The sequence below is a fragment of the Bos grunniens genome, chromosome 3, assembly GCF_055505025.1.
Source record: "Bos grunniens cultivar Pamir isolate PY7600 chromosome 3, Bosgru_T2T1.0, whole genome shotgun sequence".
NCBI classification, from domain to species: Eukaryota; Metazoa; Chordata; class Mammalia; order Artiodactyla; family Bovidae; genus Bos; species Bos grunniens.
This window is the reverse complement of record NC_141167.1, coordinates 23,055,375-23,079,379: the sequence shown is the minus strand read 5'-3', so window position 1 is coordinate 23,079,379 and position 24,005 is coordinate 23,055,375. Positions and strand designations below refer to the sequence as shown.

At 51.1% G+C, this 24,005-nt stretch overlaps 1 protein-coding gene across 2 annotated transcripts in view; it reads left to right on the top strand.

Moving 5' to 3' along the window:
- TRABD2B (TraB domain containing 2B) overlaps window positions 1-24,005 on the top strand; it is a 222,546-nt gene that overhangs the window by 45,336 nt on the left and 153,205 nt on the right. The window lies entirely within an intron of this gene.

The following is a 24,005-nucleotide window of genomic DNA, read 5'->3' as shown; positions in this document are numbered from 1 at the left end:
GGAAATGGCAACCCACTCCAATATTCTTGCCTGGAGAGTCCCATTGACAGAGGAGCCTGGTGGGCTACAGACAATGGGGTCGCAAGAGTTGGACATGATTTAGCGACTAAACCACCATCCAGTTAAATGCTTGCCACACCGGAAAAATCCCACTGCTAAGCGTTTATCCAAATGAAATAAAAAATCTCTGTTCACACAGAATCTGTACACAGATGTTTATAGTGGCTTTATCTAGAATAACCCCAAGGTGGAAACAACCCAGATCTCCCTACACTGAGGACCTGATACTCAAACTGTGGTATGTCCGTAAATGGAATACTGCTCTGTAATGAAAGGAGAGGACTCCTGATGCAGGTGGCACAGGTGAGCTCGGATGTGTTAGGCTGAGTGAGGGAAGTCAGACTCGAAAGGCTGCAGACCGTGGGGTGCATTTCTATGACATTCCAGGAAGCGAAAAACCAGGGGGACAGAAAACAGCAGGTGCTATGGGGTTGGGGGTGGGGTGGGTTTACTACATATGACGCAGAAGAATTCTTTAGAGTGTTGGAACTTCTTTGTATCTCCATTTAGGGGCTGATGAGGCTGTATGTGTTTGTTAAAACATATACACTGTACAGTTATTTTCCTGTATGTAAACTGTCTTAATAATGAAAAAAATTAAAGCCCCAAGAGCCGATTAGTAAAGCTTTAAGATCTCCAGAGTAGGTGAATAGCATGCAAATATGTGCTGGACCTGGGAAATCCTGCCTTTCCCAGGTTTTTCTGTGACCTGTCTTTCTCTCAGACTGCATCCCTGTCCAATCCAGGATTTGCTGTGGAGTCACATCACCTCCCTGGAGCAGGGTGGCAGCCTCCTTTTGTATCCTCCTCGCCTTCCACTGTTGCACGTGCTGCCCCAGGATCTAAGATGGAAATGCACACACACCCGCTCCTTTCAAGGGCGCCCCTTGGCCTTGCTGTGAGGTCTGAATCCATCCCATGGCCCAAAGGGTCCTCACGACTGGCTCCCCCAACCCCTCACTCCCCCGGCCCTTCCTAAGCTCCAGGGACACTGAACTACTTTGTATCTGCTGCCCAAGTCAGACCTGGTTCCACCTTGGTGCCTTTGGGGTGTGGTCTGTTCTCTGTTCCAGGAATTCCAGCCCCCTTTTTTCTCTATCTTCTCAACCTCCGAGGTTCCCCTGAGACCTCCATCCAGAGGAGCCCTCCTGAGATAGGGCTGCACGCTTCCTCCTCAGTGTGCTCCTTATCATTTCTCTGACAGTGTAGGGTCCCTGCTGCCAGTGAGCACAGAGCCCTGAAGGCCTCCAGAGGCAGCAGGGCCTTGGGGGTCTGTCCGCCTTGCAGAACCAAGTCCGCACTCTTCCCAGGAGGCCAGCCAGCAGAGCACAGTGTTTGTGCTCCAGCAGGACGTCTACCTCTGTCCCGGCTGCTCTTTCCTAGAGGACCTCTCCTTGGTTATTCCCTTTTCTCCTGTTAGCCTTTCCTTCTTTCTCCACTGGCTCTTAATTCATGCATTTATTCATTCATTCCACAGATATTTCTCAAGGCCCCCAGTCCACAGTGCCCCCCTGCATCCGCAGCTCAGTGCCTGGGCTGCTCTCCTTATGCTGCACCTAGCTGCGTCTTCCTTCACCATGCCCCCTGACAACCATGCATGGCCATTCCGTATCCCGTGACCCCTCCATTCCCAGTTCACTCAATGCCTGTATTGCGTGTCTTGCAATGGGTCTTGCAATGCCACCTCTTATTCCTTAGGTAGCTCCTTCCATGTGGGACTTCTACAAGTCTCATGTTGATGGCACCTGGCTCTGGTGACAGCTCACGACAGCGCATAGCATATGCTGGGGTGCAGAAATTACTAGTTGAGTGTCTGAGTGACTTTCACATGACTTGTCAAGATTGATGAGAAGTGGTAATGTGTGTAAAGCAATAAGCATGCGGCCCGGCAGGCAGTAGGTGCATGGTAAATGTACATGGTTGATTTCCAGTAAATTCCATGTGATGGCACATCTTACAAATTACAGCTGATGTTTCCTTCTGTTGTATTCTGTGGCTTTTTGTTTCCCCTTGATGCATCACACATATAGCTGGGAAAGAGAGAGAGAGTGCAAACTGCATTGTGTTGTTTTTCCTAAGACACAGGACACAGATGTCCTGGCCTCATTGCCTCGTAACATGTGGGTCTGGAGTCAGGAGACCTTGGTGCCAGCCGGGGACTCTGCCGATAGCATGATGTGTGATCCTGGCCTTCTCTGGGCCTCAGTTTCACCATCTGTAGTAGAAACTCAGACTCTGGTTTCCACAACCCTTATAGAGCTATGCTTTTGCAATAAGGTCCAGAGCCAATAGAGATAAACTTGGGTTTGCTTTTTGTTTTGAGATTATCTTTGCTTTTTCTACTTCCTACATCCTTTCTCTAGGAAAGCTGAGGGTTCATCAGATTGACTTATAATAACAGAGAGCAGATGTTCAACAAATCCCTTAGAACTTGATATTAACTACATTTTACAATGTACCTGTGGTGGAACTTAGGTATGTTTCACCCACTTTTGAAATTTCTTGCCAAAAGTGGGGGAAGAAAACAAACATGTATTAATTGCTGGCTGTGTGCCAGTGTCCCAGTGGAGACCTTGTGTGCCTGTCCACATCGAACCTCTAGAACCCCATTCTGAGGTGGCCAGTGTTATCGTCATGTTTTTGACTTGGAAAGCAAGACCAAGAAAGAGGAAGAAGCTTTTCCAAAAGTTGGAACAGCCAAGTGATTGAGTGTTTGAACCCACTGCTTCCTGGCTCCAACAATTGTGCTCTTCTTTTGAGGTTTTCAAAATAAAACAAAAACCCAATAAAAAGTCTAAAATACTTAGAAACAATCAGTCACTGAATACTTGGGCATAGAAAGTAAGAAGCATGAACTCTCAAATAGCCTGTCTAGTTTAAATGCTCCCTGTACCCCTTACTAGCCTTCCTGTCTTGGGCAAGTTCCTCAGCCTCCTTGGTTTCCATCTCTTCATCTGTAAAATGGGTAGAACAGTAGTCACTACCTCCTAGGCTGTTGTTAAGTATTAAATAAGTTAATTTGCATAGAGATCTTATGGGAGTGTCTCCTTGGCACCCTGGTTAAATATGCAGTAAGCATTGGGAATTATTATCATTGTTATTGTTGTTGTCAGAGTTATTTCAATCCAAGCCTGGGATCTGGCGGGTTTCTGTTGGCCTCTCTGCTCTGGAGGGCACTAGGTGGGTGGCAGGGGATGTCCTTCTGGAAACTGTCATCATAGCTGCTAGGCTGCGGTCCAACTCATGTGACTCATGAAGAGGAGCAACGAGGCGCCTGAGTCCTGCTTGGCTTGAGAGCTTTTCCTGGAGTAATGCTTGATGGTTGCTGGAGCGGGACCCTGAAAATGTATAAACACCTCAGCTGTGGAGACACTGCCTCCCCTGCTCTGGCCCCTTCACCCCAATCCATCCCCTCCCAACCCTGGTCCTGTTCTGTCTTAAGTGCTTAAGTGCTCTGTGCGGCTGAGCCCAGGAAGTGCCCTGCTTATTCTCCAGGAGAGGAAGGGCTTTGCTCAGCCGGAGGTGGAGAGGGTGACGTGTGAACGGCAGAGCAGGAGATCTTGGCGTCCCCAGTGAACCGGGAAGTCTGAGGACAAGAGGGGCCAGAAGAGATCATTTCAGACCAGTTCTCCAGCACTATACTTTTTCCAGTACTTTGGTCACCTGATGTGAAGAGCCAGCTCATTGGAAAAGACCCTGTTTTGGGAAAATTGAGGGCAGGAGGAGAAGGGGGCACTGACTCAATGGACATGAGTTTGAGCAGACTCCAGGAAATACTGAAGGACAGGGGAGCTGGCATTCTACAGTCCATGGGGTCCCAGGGAGTCGGGCATGACTTAGCAACTACACAACAACAACAACTCCAGCACAGGTGGGACTGGTTGCATCACTCCCTCCCCTGATCGTGTTCCTTCATTCTTTGGACAAACATTTCCTGAACTCCTGGTTTGCACTGGGCCAAACAAAGTTAATACATAATATGACTTTGACAATTATATACCATTGACTAATGTTGAACACAAAACATTCCAGGCGCTGTTCTAAAAACTTCCTAATTGTTATTTCATTTAATCCTCACATTAAAACCCAGTGGATAAATTCTAGGATTATCTCTATTTTGCAGATGAGGAAACAGAGATGAAATAACTCACTCAGGGTCACATAGATGTTGGGTGGCAGAGAAGGGACTTAAGTCCAAGTATCTGGGCTTCAGAGCGGCTGTGCCATCGGCCTCACAGGACATGAAGGCAGATCAGTTCATCGTCCCTTCTCATGCCCTTTTTCAGCCTCCCAATAGCCCTGAGATACAGGCAAGGCTCACTGGCCTAGCTTATAAATGAGGGGGACCAGAGCTGTGAAATGACATACGTGGCCAGGTTTACACATCTAGTTCATAGTCAGATTAAATTGGAACTCAGATCTCCTGGCTCTTAAGGTGATTTATTTTTGCACTGGGCTGCCTGTACATGTGTTAATACCTGGGTGTTGTGTGTGATCACAGGGGACTGTGGTTGTGCACATGCACGTTTGTGTGTGCTCAGAGGCACACATGTTTCTCTGTGTGCATGTCTGTGCTTGCATGTGGATGCATGGGTGTATGTGCATGCAGGTGTGTGTGTGTGTGTTAGGAGGGGGTGGGTGGCTGCTGGTAGCCCTGAGGGTGGGTGGGGTCTCACCTGAAGACCTCAGCATGCATCCTGGCTCCACCACCAGGGTCCTGGGACCGTACCCGTTTCCTTCCCCTCTCCCCAGCCTCAGTCAGGGTGAGTGATGGGCAAGGAGGGTCTCAAAGGTTCTGCCCTTCTGTGGCACTCTCCACTGCTGACAGGCTGTAGTAAACAGGGAGCGGGTGGGCCCAGGGAGGCTGCACCGAGGAGGTGCCCCAAGAACAAGATCCTGGGACCAAGACAGTTGGCCGGGATGGGGAAGTGTGGGCGGGGAGTGTCATTCATCCACCCGACTGCTCTCCTGGGCTGGAGTCCAGGAATAGCTGTGGTGAGAACTACATTTTTAAAGTGGGTCTTAATGGTTTTCACTGCTGGAAAATATGCCATTATGGGCATTTTTCTCCTCCAAATTCCTGGACCGCCATGCCCCCCGAAGCTCCCCTCCCACACTGCTCACTTTATTTCTCTCTGACGAAGCCTATTTTTATTCCTGCATGCCACCTCCATCCCTGGACTGCACACGGACGAGCCAGCTCAGGTCTTGCTGCTGTCTGTCTGTGTTGGGGACACGTGACCAGGGCAATGTGACTCCACTCACAGCTGGGCAGTGGCCCGGGGAGCCAGCCTGTGGCAGATGGGGGCAGGGTACACGAGTGGGCCCAGGAGGCTTCCGGGGCTGGCACTGCTGCTCCCCAGTTCTCTAGAGGAAACGTGTCGTGACGGTCAGCAGTGACACACTGGTGGCATGTGGCCTGGGCTTCAAAGAGACGCCATCAATTTCAGCTCACGTCTTCCTTTCCAAGTATACAAACATGGACAGGCTCCTCTACCTCTCTGTGCCTCCTTTCTTATGAACGAGAAGTGAGATGATAAGAGTAATGAAAGTAATACTGAGAACAGCAATGAGATACTAATGAGATAATAGTACCTGTGCACACTAACTCTAAGCATAGCCCAGCAGCCTGCTCATTGTTTTTGAGATGCCCATAGCCTGATGGTGCTGCAGGGAACCCCCTGCTAGGTGTGCGACAAGGCAAGTGGAATCCTGCTGTACAGAGTCCTGTAGGGAACCAGGGGCTGGCAAGCAACACTCATTCCTCCTGGGAGCCAAGGGAGCTTTTCTGGGGCTGCTCTTTGAAGAGTCAGAGTTGATGGAACAGAGAAGAGACCTGAGGACATTGTAAACAGAGGCGCGGAGAGCATGAGCCCAGTCACCTGGGGGAGTGCTTGGGGCGGGGTGGGGGGAAGCGTGGTGTTGCTAGGATGGAGGGAGTATCGGGGCTGGTGTGGGAGAACAGACTGGAAAACAAGGACCAGGTTGTGATGGGCCTTCAATGACAGAGTTTTTCCTGGGGCATAAACCCTGCAAGATTTTAAACTGTGCTTGGATCTTGGAAGGACCACTCTGGGTACAGTATAGAAGGACGGAGCAGAAAGGAGAGGCTCGAGGCAGGGAGGAGGCTGTGGAATAGTCCAGAAGAGGGGTCCCAGATGCCTGAGCTAGGCAGGCCTTGATAGATAAGCTCCTCTGAAGAGAGGTTTGGACGAATGACTTGGAAAAGAGGAGACAGACTGTGTGTGACCTTGAATAAGTCACTCATCATAAGTGACTTAATAGGTCACTTAAATAAGTCAATCATCCTCTGGGGGCTTCAGTTTTTCCATCTGAAGCAAAGCCACTGAGATAGTCTCGTGATTAATATCAGAGTTAGACTCCCAGCCTGGTTTCTTACAAGGTGAGTTACTTAACTTCTCAAAGCCACTGTGACTTTTATCCACAAAAGAGGTCAACAGTAGAACCAGTCTCAATGCGTTGTTGAGCAAATTAAAAGAGAATCCAGACAAAACACAGCTTAGCGCCTGGCAGATAGCAAACCTACATAACTGGCCACTCTCATTATTGTTGCTTATGGCTAATTTATTGATTACTATGATTATAATTTAGAATCTTCTCCTTCCATTCCATGATAATCAAGCATTTAAATAGAACTTCTCTAAGTTAGATCACAATATCCATCCTCGTCCCCTGTGCTCTAAGCTGCTCCTGGAGTATCTCCTCTTCATTGTCACATTGGCTTTTGTTGGACTTGAAAAACTTTAAAAAAAAGTCTCTGCCTGCTCTTTCTGTCCCATCTTCCCAATTATTTCAAAATAGAAATGCTTAACAGTTGTTAGAGAATCTTGGCAGGGCACTAGGAATTCAAGATGCTCGCTATTTGATCTCCTGGGTCTCAGTCCTGGTTCTCTTCCTCAGTGACACCGAGGACACTGGGGTTGGGAAGCTCTTCCCGCCTCCCAAGCTTTCCCTGCGTGGTTTTCCCCAACACCCTGTGTCTGTCTGCCTCGTTCCCTGTTTCTATCACACATGCGCACACACAGAGGCACACACTCTGACTTTTCTCTCTGTGCGATTCTGACTCCATCCGTGTCAGCCTCTTAGCCTGTTTCTTCCAAGTAGCCTTCTCAGATCTCGGCTCCCAGGAGTGACTCTCACCCCGGGCACTCTCACAGAGCTCTGCTTGTCTATTACAGGGACTGCTGTGTGGCCTAGCTTCTCTGCAGCTGTGCACATCGTCTCCACCCAGTGCTGTGTGCTTCATGCTTGACTTGAGTTGAATCCGGCCCAACTCCATTGTTTTACAGATAAGGACCCAGGGTTCCACTGAAAGGAAGGTGGGAGACCCCGCCATTCCCTTTCCCCCGTCCCAGAGAGCAGTGGTGCCAGAAAGACAGACTGAACCGCGTGTCTTCATGCATACCACCCCCTGCTCCCCACCCACCTGCCGTTTGTGTTTACCCAGGATTCAGGACAGAAGAGACCATCGTTTTCAGATAAACAATGGGAAGGGGGAAAAGTTTGCAGAAAGCTGTACTCCAAGGAGGGGTAAAGCTGTGGGTAGCCCAGAGGTTTTGTGACTGTGTAATTCTGAGTTCTTCCTCTCTTGTCCTCCCCTCTGCTTCCTCCCTCACCTGCCCTGCTCCTTCCACACCTGTAGCCAGAACCCCATCACATGTGTAACACCCCAAGGAGAGAAGGATTCTGGGAATGGACTGTTCATCCCTTTCTGTGGGCTTCTGGCCTCTTCCAGGCCCGAGTTCCCTTTGGCCTCCCCGAATTTCCCTCCAGCCTTGCTCTGCATGCCCGCACCCGAGGTTTGGTGGCTATGGTATGTAATTTAGGCCCCATTTGCGGCTGGCAAAATATATAATGAGCGGTAGAAGCGGAGAATGATGATATTGTTGGAGACCGCTGTGGGATTGGGGTAGGAGCCGGGGGTTTTTCCTGTTTCCTCTTGGAACAAGGAAGTCACGACAGATGTGTGTGCCCCGCCCCCGCAACAGCCTTTCCCTGAGTCTGGGGCATGTGCTTCCTCTCCCTGGCATCTGGGTTTAGGATGTCGCCCTCTGCCATCAACTGGAGATGGCGAGAGCTTGGCTGAAGGACAGTTGGCACCAGCAGGACAGGAGGCAGAGAGATGGACCTTGAGAGAAGATGCCTTTGCACGAGTGCTGGCCCAGTCTCCGTGACGCCTGCTCCCTCGTCAGAGACCTCTGGGCTTCCACTGGTTACAGGAAGCTTGTTTTTTTTTTTTTAATTCCTGTTCTTGCTAGAAGAATTAAAGTGTTGGGGCCTGCTTCTAACCCTCTGAGTCACCCTGAACAAATTCTGGGCCTCAGTTTCTTCATCTGTAAGGAAAATGATGCTGATAGTAAGAATGGTGGTGATAATAATGAAGATGACGATCCTTGTTTATTGATCAGCATTCCAGTGTGGTGAATACCATTAATACCCCCTTTCTCCAGATGAGAAAGCTGAGGCATTGGGTGATTAACTTGGCAAGATCACGGAGCTCCTACATGAGAAAAGCAGAATACCTTTGACAACAAGGATAGTGCAATGGATTTTTTAAACTTCCTTCCAAGTCTGAAAATACAATGGCAATCTAATTTTTTAAATTTCTGATGCTTTTTCATGTTTTCTCTTCTGTCTATATGTTGTTCCTCTGTAACTGAAGACACCCTTTCATGTAAGTTCCACCCATTCTTTAAGACTCAGCTCTTCCATGAGCCTCCCCTGACTTCTCCAGCTCTGGTAGAGTCCATATCAGCATCTGGGTCCCCACACTGTCTGTCCTTTATCCTCACACCTGCCAGCTCCTCTGTTCTCCTTTCCATGCCAGGGCACGTAAGCTCGTAGCTGGGAGGGAGGCAGGATTTTGCCCATCTCTTTCTCCCTCTACCCTGGTTTGGGCTGGTGTTAAGGTGGACTATCATTTGACCCACATTCTTTGTGCATCTATAAATGATAAAGCGTCCAATTCACAATCTCAGCCCCAGGTGAGCCCGTCTTCTCCCTGTGCTGCTTGATCTACAAAAGCATTGCACCCTCTGTGCTCAGCCAAGTCTGTTGCTGAGAATGACTCTTCCCTGACCTCCTCTGAGAGAGAGGGAGAGACCTTGTAAATCTCAAGTCCCTGCTGAGTGCTTTGCCATATGCTCTCCTGTTTCTGTTCCCAACAGCCCTGCAAGGCAGCACCTCTTAGCCCCATTTTTGCGTTTGAGCCTCGGAGAAGGGAAGTACTTTGTCCAAAGTAGCTAACAAGTGGCACGAGTGGAACTTGAGCGTGAGTCTGCCTGCCTTTAACATCAGTGTCTTTCTTCCTGTGACTTTATGTCCCAAATCGAAAATTACAAGATGTGGTGGGCCCTTTGGGATGCCTCTTCTGGACATGAGAAAGTGTTTAAAAAGTACAGTTTAGATTCCTAGATATTGGGATTTCTAGGCCATACCAGTGACATAAGCAGCTCATGGGATATGAAATTTGAAACAAGGACTAACCCAGAACACTCAGGCCCTTCAGTCCCCATTGAGATGGAGCATTTGTCCCTGCAGTCATGTCCTGCATCCTCATTAAGCATTGGTCCCTTTCTTTTGAAGCCTACTTAAATGTCCCTCCAAAATAGATGCCTACCCTAGTTTTATTACCTACTTTGTACAGCAGGACTCTAGTCACATGAAGTACACTCAGCGGTCAATTCCAGAGCCCCACCTTGTGTGGGGTTAGACCTTCCCCCCACCCCTAGAAGCTCTGTTCCAGCAAAGGGAGATGAAATAGCTCATTGCAGTGTAGTGATGACAAGTACAGAAGCAAACACTGTGAATTTAAAGTTTGGAGCTGGACTCTTCCGACTTCAAGTCCAACTCCATTAATTGATGGCTGTTTGAACCTTAGGCAAGTCCCTTAACCTCACTGAGCTTTTGTTCCCTCATCTATCAAGTGTGGGTAAAGCGAATGCCTCGCACAGGAATGGGGTGAGGATTAGATGAGATAAGGTACATACTGCACTTAGCACAGCCTTGGGCAAAGAGAAGAGCTTCAGTAAATAGCAGGTGTGATGATGCCTGTGTGTGTGCCGTGCTTAGGGGCAGGGGGAGGGCTGTCCGAGGAGGCCTCTTACGGGAGGCGAAACCAAAGCTGCCTCCTGAAGGGTCAGTGGGGATTTGCCAGCTGGCTAAGGAGAAGGGTGTTGGCAGTGGCCCCCTTCTCTATGAGCTCTGTCATTTCTGCTTTTGACTCAGCTCTGCCTTCTATTTTGAGAGGAGAACAGTGGGCTTATCTGAGAGCCACCTCGAAGGTTCTTTAGGATGCAGGTGATACCATGTTGGGACTCTTACTGGAATTCCAGGCCACCAGAGGCCCCGTTTTGCAGCTCCACTCTGAGCCCTGTGTCTGGCCCTGATCTCCCCCCACCCCCACCCACCTTGGAAATGCGGCCGATGACGAAACTGAGACTTGGGTCCCGTTTGTGGCTCCATCAACTCTGGAAGCAGATCATGGGAATTTTCTGAATCTGGGCCCCTGGCCAGAAGGCATTTATAATCAGACATGGAGCAATCATTAGAGCAGAAACAATAAATTACAACAGCACCGAGAGAACTCCCCAGCGCTGCTCCCGCGAGTGGGAGTCCAAGGAGCAGAATTCTGGCAGGCCCAGGGCCGCCTGCCCCACCGCACACAGGCTGCGTCCCCAGACGTCTGCTAGCGAGCGGGTGCCGTGGTTGTGCCTCACACGTGTGCGCTGCAGGGACCATGGCGGCGGGGGGTGTGGGGGTGGGTGGGGGCAGCAGGGTGGGTGGGGGCAGCAGGGTGGGAGGGGTCTCCCACTAAAGCACCTTCCGAGTCAGGCCCTGGAGAGGTGTGTGGTCTGCCTGGGGAAGTGAGGAGTCAGAAGAACCAGAGATTTGGGAATCAGAAGACCTGCTGAGGGATCACGGCAAGTACCTCCTTTTCTGTGAGGCTCGATTTCCTTGTCTGTAAAATGGGAATAATAGTATTCCCCATCTTCAACTGGATAACAGTGAAGATTAACATGTTAAACAGAGTCAAAAGCCTGACACATACTAAGTGCTTCATGATGTCAGCCCTCCTCCAGCTCCTTCCTTCCGCCCTCTTTCTGTGCAATCCATATAGCAGCCATTAGCCATCTGTGACTGTTTAAATTTAAACTCGGTTGAATTAAAACATTTCGTTTCTCCATTGTCCTAGCTCATTTCAAGTGCTCAGTAAGCCAACATGTGCCAGGTGGTCACTGCAGTGGCCACAGCGTGGGTACAGAGCATCCCCATCATTGCAGAAAGTTCTGTGGGCCAGGGCTGCCCCCGATCTACTACCTGCCCCCGATCTACTCCTGTCCAGGAGCCACTCATTGGACCCGGCTCTGGGGTTACAAAGATGACAGAAACTCTGCCCTGGCCCTCCAGAAGCACACCTTCCACCAGCAGAGATGCGCAGTGTGAGAAATGCCAAGAGACTGGGCCAGAGGAAGGGCGTCTAAATGGGCCTCAAGGGAGACGGTTCACCAGAGAAGGCCTGAGCTGACAGGTCAGGGCCGTACGGTGGAGAGTGACATTCTGGGTGGAGCGGCAGGGGCACAGCAGCACTTCCACACTGGGTCTAAAGGGAAGCCACAGACCCGCCAGGATCCACGGAGCAGGGATGCAGACCCGCCTGTTAGTGGGAGGGATGACGAAGGCTTTGGGGCCACCCTTGACTGGCTGCATTGACATCCCAGCATGTCAACTGTTACTCTTATCTGTCCTGTGTCGTCACCACACGGCAGGCCTCATGAGGGCTGAGACGTTTTCTCTTTTACTCACGGCTTTATCTCCAGCATTTAAAACAGTGCCTGGTACATAGAAGGGATCTGAACAGTGGATAAGGGAGTGAATGAATGAAGGATAGTTACGTGCAGAACAAGCAACTTAAGTTTTAATTCCTTATTTGAAAAAAATGGAGATGCCCTCTCTTGTGGAGTCCTGGAGTGTTCAAGAACAGGGCAAACTTTAGAGGGCCTCCAACTCAGCCCTACTCAAGGCCAGACCTTTCTCTTCCCCTCACCGGTGGCCACACTCCTTTCCTCCACCTGGACAGGTGTGCCAAGAAGACCTGTGGGGTGCGGTCTGTGGGAGCCCCGGAGTCATCAGATGTAGGATCTGGTCCCACCTGTGCTCACAAGTTGCTGTGCGACCCTGGGTCAGTTTCTTTCCCTCTCTGGGCCTCAGTCCTCCTATTAGTCAAGTGAGAGACTTGGCCCTAGATCCCATTCTAAGTGTCTTGGGCCTTGGAGAGGAGGGCTGCCAGGAAGGAGAAAGACCTGGGACTGAAGCCTCAAGGTGTTTTTTCTTAGCATAAGGGATGCTGTGGGGAGTTGGGGGACCAGGGGACAAACATTAACCTCCATCCGTATGTCACCAGCTTTCGAACAAAGATTCGTGTGCATCTCCCTCCCGTCACACTGTGAGCTGGGAGTCTCCTTTGTCCACCAGCCGCCTCTGAGGGCAGAGTGGTGAGTGGGGGATGGGGGGGTGAGGGGTGGAGAGTAGGCCTGGTTAACCATCACTGAGACAGCAGTTCCCTTCCCTCCAACCTCCCAAACGGCCAGGGTCCTTGTTCTGACTCAGGACGTGGAGCTGGGGCGGTGCTGGAGGCAGCGAAGAACATAGCGTTGATCCAGAGGGATCAAGGTGCAGATACCCAGAAAAATCCCACCCCCGCCCCCCAGGAAGGGACCGCGCACTTTGCTCCTGCTTGTCCTAATCTCAGGGGCTCAAACATTGTCAGAGCCAACACTTCCCTCATAAATCACTGGCCTCCTGGTCTTTTTCTTCTTTGGCGTCTTCTGTCAGAGACCAAAAGGCACTCAGGAAATTGGACCCTCAACCTCGGCTGACCGTGGCTCAGGATCCACCTTCCGGGAGGGAGGAGGGGAAGGTCGTGGTGTGATCTCCAGGAACTGGGAGGGTCTGTGGCTCAAACAGCCTGCACTCCACACCTGAGTGCCCACCTGGCTGGATCCTGGGGAATCAGAGATGGGGGAGGATTGGTCCCCCATCACCCCCGAGCACTGCCGTAGAGGCGGTGAGTATGTGAAAGGGAGGAGACCGAGGGAGTGGGAAGTGAGGTCTGCACAGTAATCTGCTATTTTCATACTGGAGTTCGTGCAGTAAGATGGGATTTTGGCTCAAGGAAGCTGAAGGACGAGAAGCATCTAGACAGATGAAAAACAGCAGGAAGAGTGTACCAGGGAATAACATGTGCCAAACCCAGAGGCAAAAGCGGAGAGCCAGGGAAGGCTCCCTGGAAGAGAAGGTACCCCCTTGGAGTCTGAATGGGAGGCCTGGGGAGAGGGCATTCCAGATAGAAGGGTTGTGGGCAAGGGCATAGGTGTGTGAAATGCTACAGGTGTGTGAGCATGTGTGTGTGGCAGGGTAGGAGCAGAAAAGGCCAGCAGTTTGGGATTGGCAAGCCAGTGGGGAAGGTAGTTCTCATGGAAAGTCTGGCATGCCGCTCTTGAGTTCTACTCAAAGACCTGGAAGTTTGTTGCAAAAATTTAAGCAATAGGGAGCTATAGACAGATCTGTATTTCCAATGGGCTCCTCTAATTGAAAAGGAGCTGGACAAGGAGAGGCTGGAGGTGAGGAAATAGATAAGCTGTTGTTAGTGTTGCTCAGCTCCAGCTGCTCACAACACCCAGAGTGCCAGCACTGAAGCATCCTTCGTGTGGCATAGCCCTGTCTAGCCCACTCATGAGCACCCCTGCTGAGGCAGGCCCTGTGCTGGTCCCCGGCAGGGGCAGGTGAGGGCTGGCCCCCAGGCATGCATCCAGGGAGACGAGGGCAGCTTTATGGAGCAGAAGGCAGGTGGTGGTCCCAGACGCTGTGATACTGGTGCTTCAGAGGGGTTCAAGAGGACAGGAGGGAGACTAGAGTTTTCTGTCCATTCAGCAAGCACAGGGTCAGTGCCTGCTCCATGTGCTGCACTTGGAATAAAAAGCTGAGCAAGTTGCAGGAGTCTTGGCTCTTGAGCTTACAGTTCAGTGGGGGGTAGGGGTGTGCGGGGACGGATAAACACCCAGGCAATTGCAGTACTCTTTGGGAAAGGGTGTGATGAGGGGACAGCATAGAATGGGGTGTGGAAATAGCCAGGAATTCAGGGAAACAGTGAGGGGACTAGAGTGAGTGGGGTGTGGGGACACCTGGGACTCACAGGGTAAGGAGATTCACTCTCTCAGGATCATGCAAGAGCGGGCTGCGCCCCTGAGAGCTGGGGCCTCTGTAAATTTTGTGCTCTCGGTGCTTCATTTGCCTCACCTTAGTCCTGGCCCAGCAGGGGAAAATTTGTGTCTAAACTAACATGCAGGCTGAGACATCAGGTTGAGCAGGAATTCGATGAAGGGGAGGTTTTATGGAAAGAGCATAATTGGTAAGGGGAATAGTTCTATGCAAAGACCCGAGGCAAGAGATGCCTGCTCAGGGACCCGTCAGTCATCTGGTCTACTAGCCAAAGGGTCAGAAAGAGAGGCTGAGAGGTAGCCGGGTCCTTATACATTATAAGGGAGTCCGCATGAAGTTCCTGAGGCTGAAGGTGTTTGGGTGAGCAGAACCCAGGCAGATGAGAGTGGGAGAAGTGAGCCTTACTGAGCTCCAAGTGAGGGCCTGAGGGACCGCTCAGCCACAGAGTCATCAAACTGACCCAGCTGGGTGTTGGGTGCTCTTACCAAGCTGTGGGCACCTGTCTTCACATTGGCTTTTTGCTGGAGGATTTGATTGGGAACATCCCGGAATTTAAAGGATAAAGGAATCTAAATTTTAAGAGCCTTGCTTACCCTGTCTCCTGTCCTCCCCCCTCCTATTAGTTCAGCAACTGTGTCTGTGTTGTTGGAGGTAGAGGCAGTCTTTTCACAGACTCATGGTCACAGGGTATGGGATTTGGAGATAGCAGAGGTAGGGAGGGCAAAATTGCGGATGCCAGGTGTAAGGTATCTGATACGTCATTTCATTTTAATCCTCAGTGTATTCATTAAAGGTAGCCATTGTCATACCCACTTTAAAGATGGGAAAACTAAAGCTCAGAGAAATTTGCTAGCTTTCTCCCAGGTCATAGATCATATTATGGCAGAGGCAGGATTTGAACTCAGGTTGTCCTGATTTCAGCTACAATAAGCCTTTCCTCGCACCACACTGCAGCCAGAGCCTATGTCTACACTTCAGTTGAGTTCAGTTCAGTTGCTCAGTCGTGTCTGACTCTTTGCAACCCCATGAACCACAGCACGCCAGGCTTCCCTGTCCATCACCAACTCCCAGAGTCTACCCAAACCCATGTCCATTGAGTCAGTGATGCTATCCAACCATCTCATCCTCTGTCATCCCCTTCTCCTCCTTCCCTCAATCTTTCTCAGCATCAGAATCTTTTCAAATGAGTCAGCTCTTCGCATCAGGTGGCCAAAGTATTGGAGTTTCAGCTTCAACATCTGTCCTTCCAATGAACACTCAGGACTGATCTCCTTTAGGATGGACTGGTTGGATCTCCTTGCAGTCCAAGGGACTCTCAAGAGTCTTCTCCAACACCACAGTTCAAAAGCATCAATTCTTTGGCGATCCGTTTTCTTTATAGTCCAACTCTCACATCCATACATGACTACTGGAAAAACCATAGCCTTGACTAGATGGACCTTTGTTGACAAAGGAATGTCTCTGCTTTTTAATATGCTGTCTAGGTTGGTCATAACTTTCCTTCAAAGAAGTAAGCGTCTTTTAATTTCACTTAGTAACTGTATAACCTTCTGCAAGTGGCTTTTTCTGAGTAAGCCTCAGTTTCCTCACTGGTAGCATGAAGGGGCTAGACTCGATGGACAAGAACAAGACTTCTCAAACTTCGCTCTGCATGGGAATCCCTGGGGACTTCAGTAAACTCTGTATGCTCATCAGAAGAACTGAGGTGGGGTCCAAGAGGCAGCCTTTCTGACAGGCTCCCAGGCGTTGCCAATGCTTCTGGTCCATGCACCACCCCTGGAGTGCCAAGCTCTGGACCATCACCAGGGCCCACCTGTCCACAAAGACTGACTCCTGCTGGGGAGAGGAGCAGAAGCGCTTCTCAAACCCAGATCATTCCTGCAAATCCTTTCCATTCCATTCAGCTTCTGGGCAGAGGTCAGGATAAGTAGAACATCTCCTGCTTTAGAAGAACCAGAGACTCAGAGAGGGCTCAGGGCTTGTCCACTCCTGGCAATGCCTGGCCAGTGCTTTTCCCCACACTTTCTAACTCTCGGGGGGCTTTCTCCCGTCTGCAGCCTTTTCTTCTAGGTACCTCCCAATGTGGACGGCCCCACGTTTCCCCTCTTGGGGAGGGCCCTCCTGACGAAGAAGCAGCACCCTAAATGCATGCTGGGTCTTCAGCCTACTCCTCCCCTGCTGCCTGTGGGGCCTGAAAAGGGTGTGGCTCTCTGGAGGGAGGCGCTCATGGAGAAGAGTAAGCCTCCCTGCTGGGAATCTTGTTCTTAGGCCAGCCAGGCACTGCCACGATCACACTCCCAGCCTTGGCTTCGAGTTTGTTGACTTGGAAGGTAGAAGGCACCGGAAGAGTGGATGTTTGAGAATGGATTTGCAGGCCTCGTATTTACCTGCATTGTCAGGGAGACGGGGTTGCAGGACTGAGTCACCCAGGGCAGGAAGGCTGCACCTGGCACCTCTGGTGGTCTGAGCCCACCCAGCCTCAGGGCCACCTTTCACCTGCGCCTGGCCTCCACTAAGGCCAACTCAGCCCCTGCCCCCACCATAGCCCAAGCTAGTCTCCTTCCTGGATAGCTGTTCCTTCCAGAGCCTTTGTCCTTCCAGGCTCTCCAACATCCTTCCAGGGGGCTCCCACCTCCGCCTGCCTTCTCTGTGAACTCGGCCTCCGTCCAACAGTCCAGCGTCTGCCTGCCGTTGTACCTTGTGTGTATAGGAACTTCATGGACTTGCTGGTGGGTGGATCTTGGTTTCCTTCCACTTCCTGAACCTGGGGACTCATGTTCATACTGCCTCTGCCTCTCTCGGTCGAGCATACAATCATCACTTAGAAAAGGCTGTTAGGATGGGATCGCTGAAGCACAAGGAGCTGGAGGAGGGTGGGAACAGGGCAGAGAGGTCTGCGCCTGCAGCCTGTGGTGCAGCATGCCCCGGGGAAGTCACCTTGGCCTCCTTCCTCTATAAATATGCTTGGAAGCTGTGGCCCACCCTTCACCCGCTTCACGCTCCCAGTCCCCCTGTACACGGGGCTGTGGGGTAGCAATGGCTGTACCTCTCCACTGGGAGGGACCTGCCATCCTGCTCTGGGAGCAGCTGGCAGCTTCTCAGTGCCCTGGCAGGCTCAGATGCGGCGTGGGTGGTGTGCAGGGGCGAGGTCACAGAAGGACAGGCTGGCCTCGGTCTGCTCTGGCCGCAGTGCTGCCGAGCGGGGGCGCCCTGTGCTCTTCTCCAGAGGTGGGCACACCTCTTCCTGGCTCCTGTAGCCAAGGAAGGGGCTGTGCCTTGGCTATGGGGCAAAATCACAGAGAAGGAGAGCTCAGGCCCTCTCGGTGCTAAGTGGCTGGGTATCGTCCAGGTCCTGAGGACCCTGGGGAAGCAGCATCTGATGCCACCCAGATAGGCACCCAGGGCCCTTCCATTCTCTGTCCAGTTCCCATCATCTCCTCCTTGACCCCTAGCTGGGGTGGGTGGTCTTGGAACCCCAGATGAACTGCCGGACAAATGGTGCCTTCAGAGCAGTAATTTGCCTGCACTTTTCCCGAAAGAGGAAAAAAGTAACCAAGTACAGAATAGGTCAACTCAAAGCCTCCTCCCACTCTTCCACTTGCACAGCTGTTTCTTTCAATGAAAGAAGGTTCTTCTGGGTCTCAGCAGAGGGCTGGTGCTCCCCTGCCTGGAGGTGGGAAGGACGCGGGGAGCCCCCCCCCCGCCGCTCCCCTCGTCCCCCGCTGTTAGTGCTGGTCCTTTGGTGACTAAGAACCTGTGGTGGTAAAAAGGGCAAGGCTCTCCCTGCGACAGAGGCAGGACTCGGGCTCAGCCTGGGGCCAGGGTCGAGTGTCAGGTTGTGACCCCAGATGGCCTTGATTCCAGAGAAGTCATCTAGCCCAAAAAGTAACTGAGTTATTCCCTTAATATTTCCAGCAATCCAACCTGGCCCTTTTGAAATGTCAGCCTCCCTACATCATAAAATAGGACAGAAACCTCTCTTGATTCCAGTTTTTATTGGCCCCCACCTCCAGTTTCTTCTTACTTTCCCTCAAAACATCCCTGTGCCGTCTTCTGGTTTTCTCACACATTCCATGACAACAGCATGAAAACAGACTTCAAAGCCATATCGGCACTTCACAGAGCCATCTTTCCTCTTTAAAAAGAATTGAAAAAGCATTAGGGAATTATTAATAAATTGAAAAAGGAATGAGAAAGAACAGGGGTTTGAAGGAGGACTTTTTGTACTTTATATTGAGTATAATCCTGGTCACTATTTCACTTTATGAGAGTCAAGCACTGATCTCAGAGTGAAAGGGGAAAATCCCTGCATGGTAGCAGCAGCAGCAGCAGCGACTAACACTTACTGAGAGCTAATAGCCTCCTAAGTTCTGTCTTCTGGGAATTCTTTCATTTAGTCGTCACTGAACACAGTCCAGAGACGTAGTTACCCCCGCTGTCCACACTGCAGATGAGGCTGGAGCCTCAGGGCCTGGTTGGGTTTAGGTTAGATCTCAGAGGGCACGGGGAGAGTCAGAGCCTCTCAACTTATTACCTTCGCAGTAATATCTAAAATAATGTTTGACCAAATAATCTGAGTATCCAGCCAAAAGTAACACAACAAATTAGCATCACATTGCTTCCCATCTGAAGAATCAGTGACAATGAAAAACCCCTCTCTCAGCTGTCCTGTCAACATGATTCTCTGGCAGCCTTGAGGAATAGTCAGAATGGCCAGGATTCATTGTTTCATCCTCCAAACATGCTGCATTGAATTTTGACTTTGCACGAGGCCCTAGGTTAGTCTAACAAGTCACCTGTAATCCTTGCCCTCCTGAGAATTCAGTGGTGAATACAGACATTGAATGAATAGCTACCCAAATCTATCATTGTGTTTCCAGGTGGTGAATCACATAAGGAAGTAAGACAGAGCATATGGGGACAGTTGGCATAGGACCCGGTCCAGGGTCAGGATTGGAGGGGCCTTCTCTGAGGAGGGGACTTCAAGGTCCAAGCTGAGACCTGAAGGATGGGCGGGGACCATGGTGGAGGAGAAGGTATCAGGCCAAGGAGCCACGTGTATGAAGCCGGTGAGGTATGAAAGGGTTTGGAGCATTTGAGACTCAGAGAGAAGCTGTCAGTGAGCACAGGTTGTACAAGGGAGGGAGGTCCTGTTTGAGGCTGCAGAGGAAGGCAGAGACTGATCCTTGAGCTTTCTAGGCCCTTCCAGGATCTCTACCTTCAGCTGAAGGGCACGAGGGAGCCCCTGAAATGTTTGAAGCAAAGGAGTCACATGAGCAGATTGGTCCTTTTGAAAAAGTGACCATCACTAGACTGCAGGGAACAGACTGGAGGGGGGTCAGAGTGGACACAGGGAGACCCTGGGAAATGCCTCTAGACTCCCAGCAGGGAGACCGTAGGGACTTGAGCCAAAGAAGCACTGTGCAGATGGACAGAAGAGGATAGATTTGAGGAACATTTAGGAGGTCAAATCCACAAAACGTCATGTTTTTGTAGATCTGGGAAGGGCAGGGAGTGATCAAAGATGCATGCCCGGATCCCCATTTTATGAAAGGGCAACTGAGGATCAGGGACCAGCGATTTGCCCAAGCTTGTGGACCAACACCTTCGAAGCTTTGCAGCCCAGGCCTGTTGTGCTCCACCTCTGTCTCACTTCTAGCTGGCTCTCCTCCATGCAGCTGAGTTCTCCCTGGTGCTAATAAAGCCGAGGCTTAGGTTCCATTTGTGATCCGTCTTGTCCATTCCAAGTTCTTGACCACAGGCTTCAGCCCTAACCCTGGGATTAAGCTGTGGCCTCTGCCGTAGACTAAGCAATCCCCATCTGGCTCCAGAGCAGGCCCTGACCCTGGCCACCCACTCAGTCCCGGTCTTGGCCTCTGGTGGAGTCCTGCTCAGGACCCCTTGATTCTGTCATCCTCCAGACAGACAGCGAGCAGCTGCTCTGTGCCCAGCATTGGGCTAGTGACCCTCCAGCCCCTGCCCTGTGGTCAGTTCACACTGCTGTCTATCCAGGGAGCTAGAAGAGAGTGGAGATGCCAACAACCCTACCGGCTAAATGGAGAGCTGGTGGCTGCACTACAGACAGCAGATAAGGCGTGATTTTGCCCTGGATCTGAACCCAGCCCTATTAGCTGTGTGGCCATTGGCAGCTTACCTTGCCTCTCTGAACATGTTTCCTCACTGTCAACTGGGAATCCCAGGCCATACTTTTCTAATTGAGGTGTGGATTAGAAATATTGTTTGTATAGGGTATGTTGCATTCTCAGTCATGTCAGACCCACTACGACCCCATGGACTGTAGCCCATCAGACTCCTCTGTCCACGTGGATTCTCCAGGCAAGAATACTGGAGTGGGTTGCCAGGCCCATCTCCAGAGGGGGATCTACCCGACCCAGGGATCAAACTGGGGTCTCCTGCATTGCAGGCAGATTCTTTACCAGCTGAGCCACCAGGAAAGCCCACTATAGATATGATATCTTTACTATAATAGATTTGGGGGATATTTGAGGTGACAGCCAGCATCTCCTGGCATTGAGTCAGTATTTCCAGCACACTCCCTTGTACAAAGTCGGCGCTTTGCAGATGAAGGTCATGGAGCCAGGGAAGGTGTCGGAGATGGTCGGCTTCACTGACTGCCACACTGTCAGGTTGTCAGAAGCATCTTTGCGCCGTCCCGCTTACATCATCCAATCAGCTTTAACATCAAGGGGATATAGCCAACACGTAACATCCAATCAGCTTTAAAATGGAGTGGACACAGCACAGTGTGGGTGAGTGGGGAGAAAGCCCCCATCACACAGACTCCATCTGGGACACCAGGAGGAAGACAGTGACTCTGTGTTTTCTCTCTTGTGATGAACCCTGTGCTGTCAGGCTGGCGTGTGCTGAGAGGAGTCCAGGAAGGAATTAGCAAGCTTCTTCTTGGCCTGCCAGCCCTCCCATGGGTTTGTCTTCCTGGACCGCCAGCCCTGGAGGCAGAGGAAGCTTGTGTTTTCGTATCTTTAGAGGTCATCGTCTGCAGCCTGGAAATGCCTCCACTTCTTGAAGTCCGTCATAGGTCAGACTGACCCAGCTATTGGTCCTGGCTGATCTTTCATGCTTGGGGAGTCCAGAGATGGGAGATACGGAGGGGTTTCACAAGCTCCGAGCACAGATGATATGCTGAGGTCCAGTTCAATAAGCACGCAGCAAGTATGTGGCTGGCCATGTGCGGTGCTGGGGATGCAGACCTCAGCGGCATCACTAGATTTCTGAAATAAAACCAGGAGTGTCCATGGTCAGCGCAGGTTGGACGGTGGGAGAAGCACTGCACTTGGAGTCTGGGAGGGTGGATTGGGGTTCTGAATACAGCACTGACTCTGTGACCCTAAGGGAAGCCCCTTCTCCTTCCTGGGCCATCCGTATAAGAGAGGTAGACCTCGTGGTGTCTCTCAAGCCCCTTCAGACCTCCCCCTGTGTCATTTGTTCATTAATTCTTTCATTCCCGAAGCCCATTAGGCACAGCTCTGTGCTGAGCACTGTAGAATACAGGGTCCTGTTCCCCAGGGAATGACAGCCCAGGACAAGGGAGCTGCTGGGAACTCCGCACAGGTCACAGTGTGACTGAGTCCTATTTCTCTCTAAGCTGTTGACTGCAAGAGTCTCGGCTACTTCCAGACACCAGACTCAGGCCCAAACCCCTCTTCAGAGCCATCCTGAGGATGCTTTCCTGCTTCCAGAGTGGCTTCCGAAGAGGCCACAGCTCCCCCAGCAGGTGGGTGGCAGCCTCCTAAGAGAAGTACCTTGCTTCCCCCAGGGCCACCTTGAATGGGCAGATCTCTTTGGGGAGGAAAATGCTCAGACTCAGAGTCATAAGGTGTAGGTCATGCATCATTTTGACAGGGAAGGCTAGGGTCTTAAACCTATGGCACCTTGACCTTTGTGTTTTCTGGGGATTAGGTCTGAAGGCAGGAAATCCAGAGACCTAGGGTAGTTGTGTGACCCTGGGGATACTGCCTCCCCTCTGAATCTCACTGCCCTCACTGTGCAAGAGAGGTGGTGACACTGCCTTCCCTGCCTTCCAGGGAGGCTGAGCTCTTACTGTGCCTGCTACTAGGTCCACATAACCTCACCCAGTCCTCAGAAAAACCCTTACATTTGGCATCATGATTATTCCCATTTTGCTATAAAAATACCAAAGTCTCACACACAACTTAGGGCTTCCCTGGTGGCCTAGATGGTAAAGAACCCACCTGCAATTTAGGAGACCTGAGTTTGATCCCTGGGTTGGGAAGATCTCCTGGAGAAGGAAATGGCAATCCACTCCAGTATTCTTGCCTGGGGAATCCTATGGTACTGGTACTGGTGGGCTACAGTCCATAAGGTCTCCAAGAGTCAAACATGACTGAGGCGACTAACACACACACACAACTGGAAGTTGCAGACCAGGGTCTCAAAGGTACTTGAGTTTTCTGTGAAAGGGCTGTTCAGGAGGCTGAGTCTTGTCTGTTCTTAGCTCCATTTCTATCTCCCTTGACCTCAGGCATTGCTTGTGCTCCATACCTAAGAGCCTTTGCAACACCTCTCCACCCATTTAACTCCTCCCAATCTTCCTGGCCCAGCACTGGCACCCCCTCCTCCAGGAGGCCCTCCTTGATATCCCACCTTCTGAGCTCCCCCAATTGTTGAGTCAGTTGTACGTGGTAACACAGGCTGTGCATTAAATATGCTATGTTGGAAGGACAGATTATACGAGCCGATTGGACCAGTGACATGGCTTGGGCACAGGGGCTGACATCAAGATGTGGGTGACATCCTCCCTAGGGTTTTTCCCATGTGCACAGGCCCTTAGGAACCATCTAGTCCAGTCTTCTCATCTTACAGGTGGGGAGTCTGAAACCCAGAGACAGGCACTGATTTCCCCCAGGTCACCTGACAGGGAAGACCAGACCCTGACAAGCATTCGAGCTCCTTTCCCCAGTTGCCCTGGAAGGGTCTTTAGAACGCACCTCTCCCTCTCACTGCCTCCCGTGGACAGGACTGCAGCCTCAGACAGCCTCAGGAAAGACGTTACTGTGTGGCTTGACATAGATTCCTTACGATGGAGAGATTTTCTCATCACCTTGGAGAGCTTACCATGGGTAAGGCTGCTGCTGCTGCTAAGTCGCTTCAGTCGTGTCCGACTCTGTGCGACCCCATAGACGGCAGCCCACCAGGCTCCCCCATCCCTGGGATTCTCCAGGCAAGAACACTGGAGTGGGTTGCCATTTCCTTCTCTAGTGTATGAAAGTGAAAAGTGAAAGTGAAGTCGCTCAGTAAGGCTAAGCACAGGCTATTCATTCACTACCCAGCCAGCCGCTTACTCCTCATCCCCCTTTCATCTCTCATTCATCTCTTATTTACTTTATTTTTCACTTGTTCATGTAATCATTTATTCATCCACTTACTCACCGGCCCACTTATTCACTTACTGACCCATTCATTCCTTAACCAGCAAACACAGAGCATTTAAGCGTGTGCTCAAAGGAGAGACTGATAATCAAACTGATACTAAAACTGTAACCAAACACAAAATGATTGTTTTAGACAGTGGGCAGCCCAGAGGGAGCAACTGACTCAGGGAAAGTGGGCTTCAAGGAGACCCCCCAGTGGAGGGCCTCCAAGTGGCCCCTGAGGGTGAGCAGGAGAACTGTTGATGAGAGAGAAGGGAGGACTGTCCCTTAGCT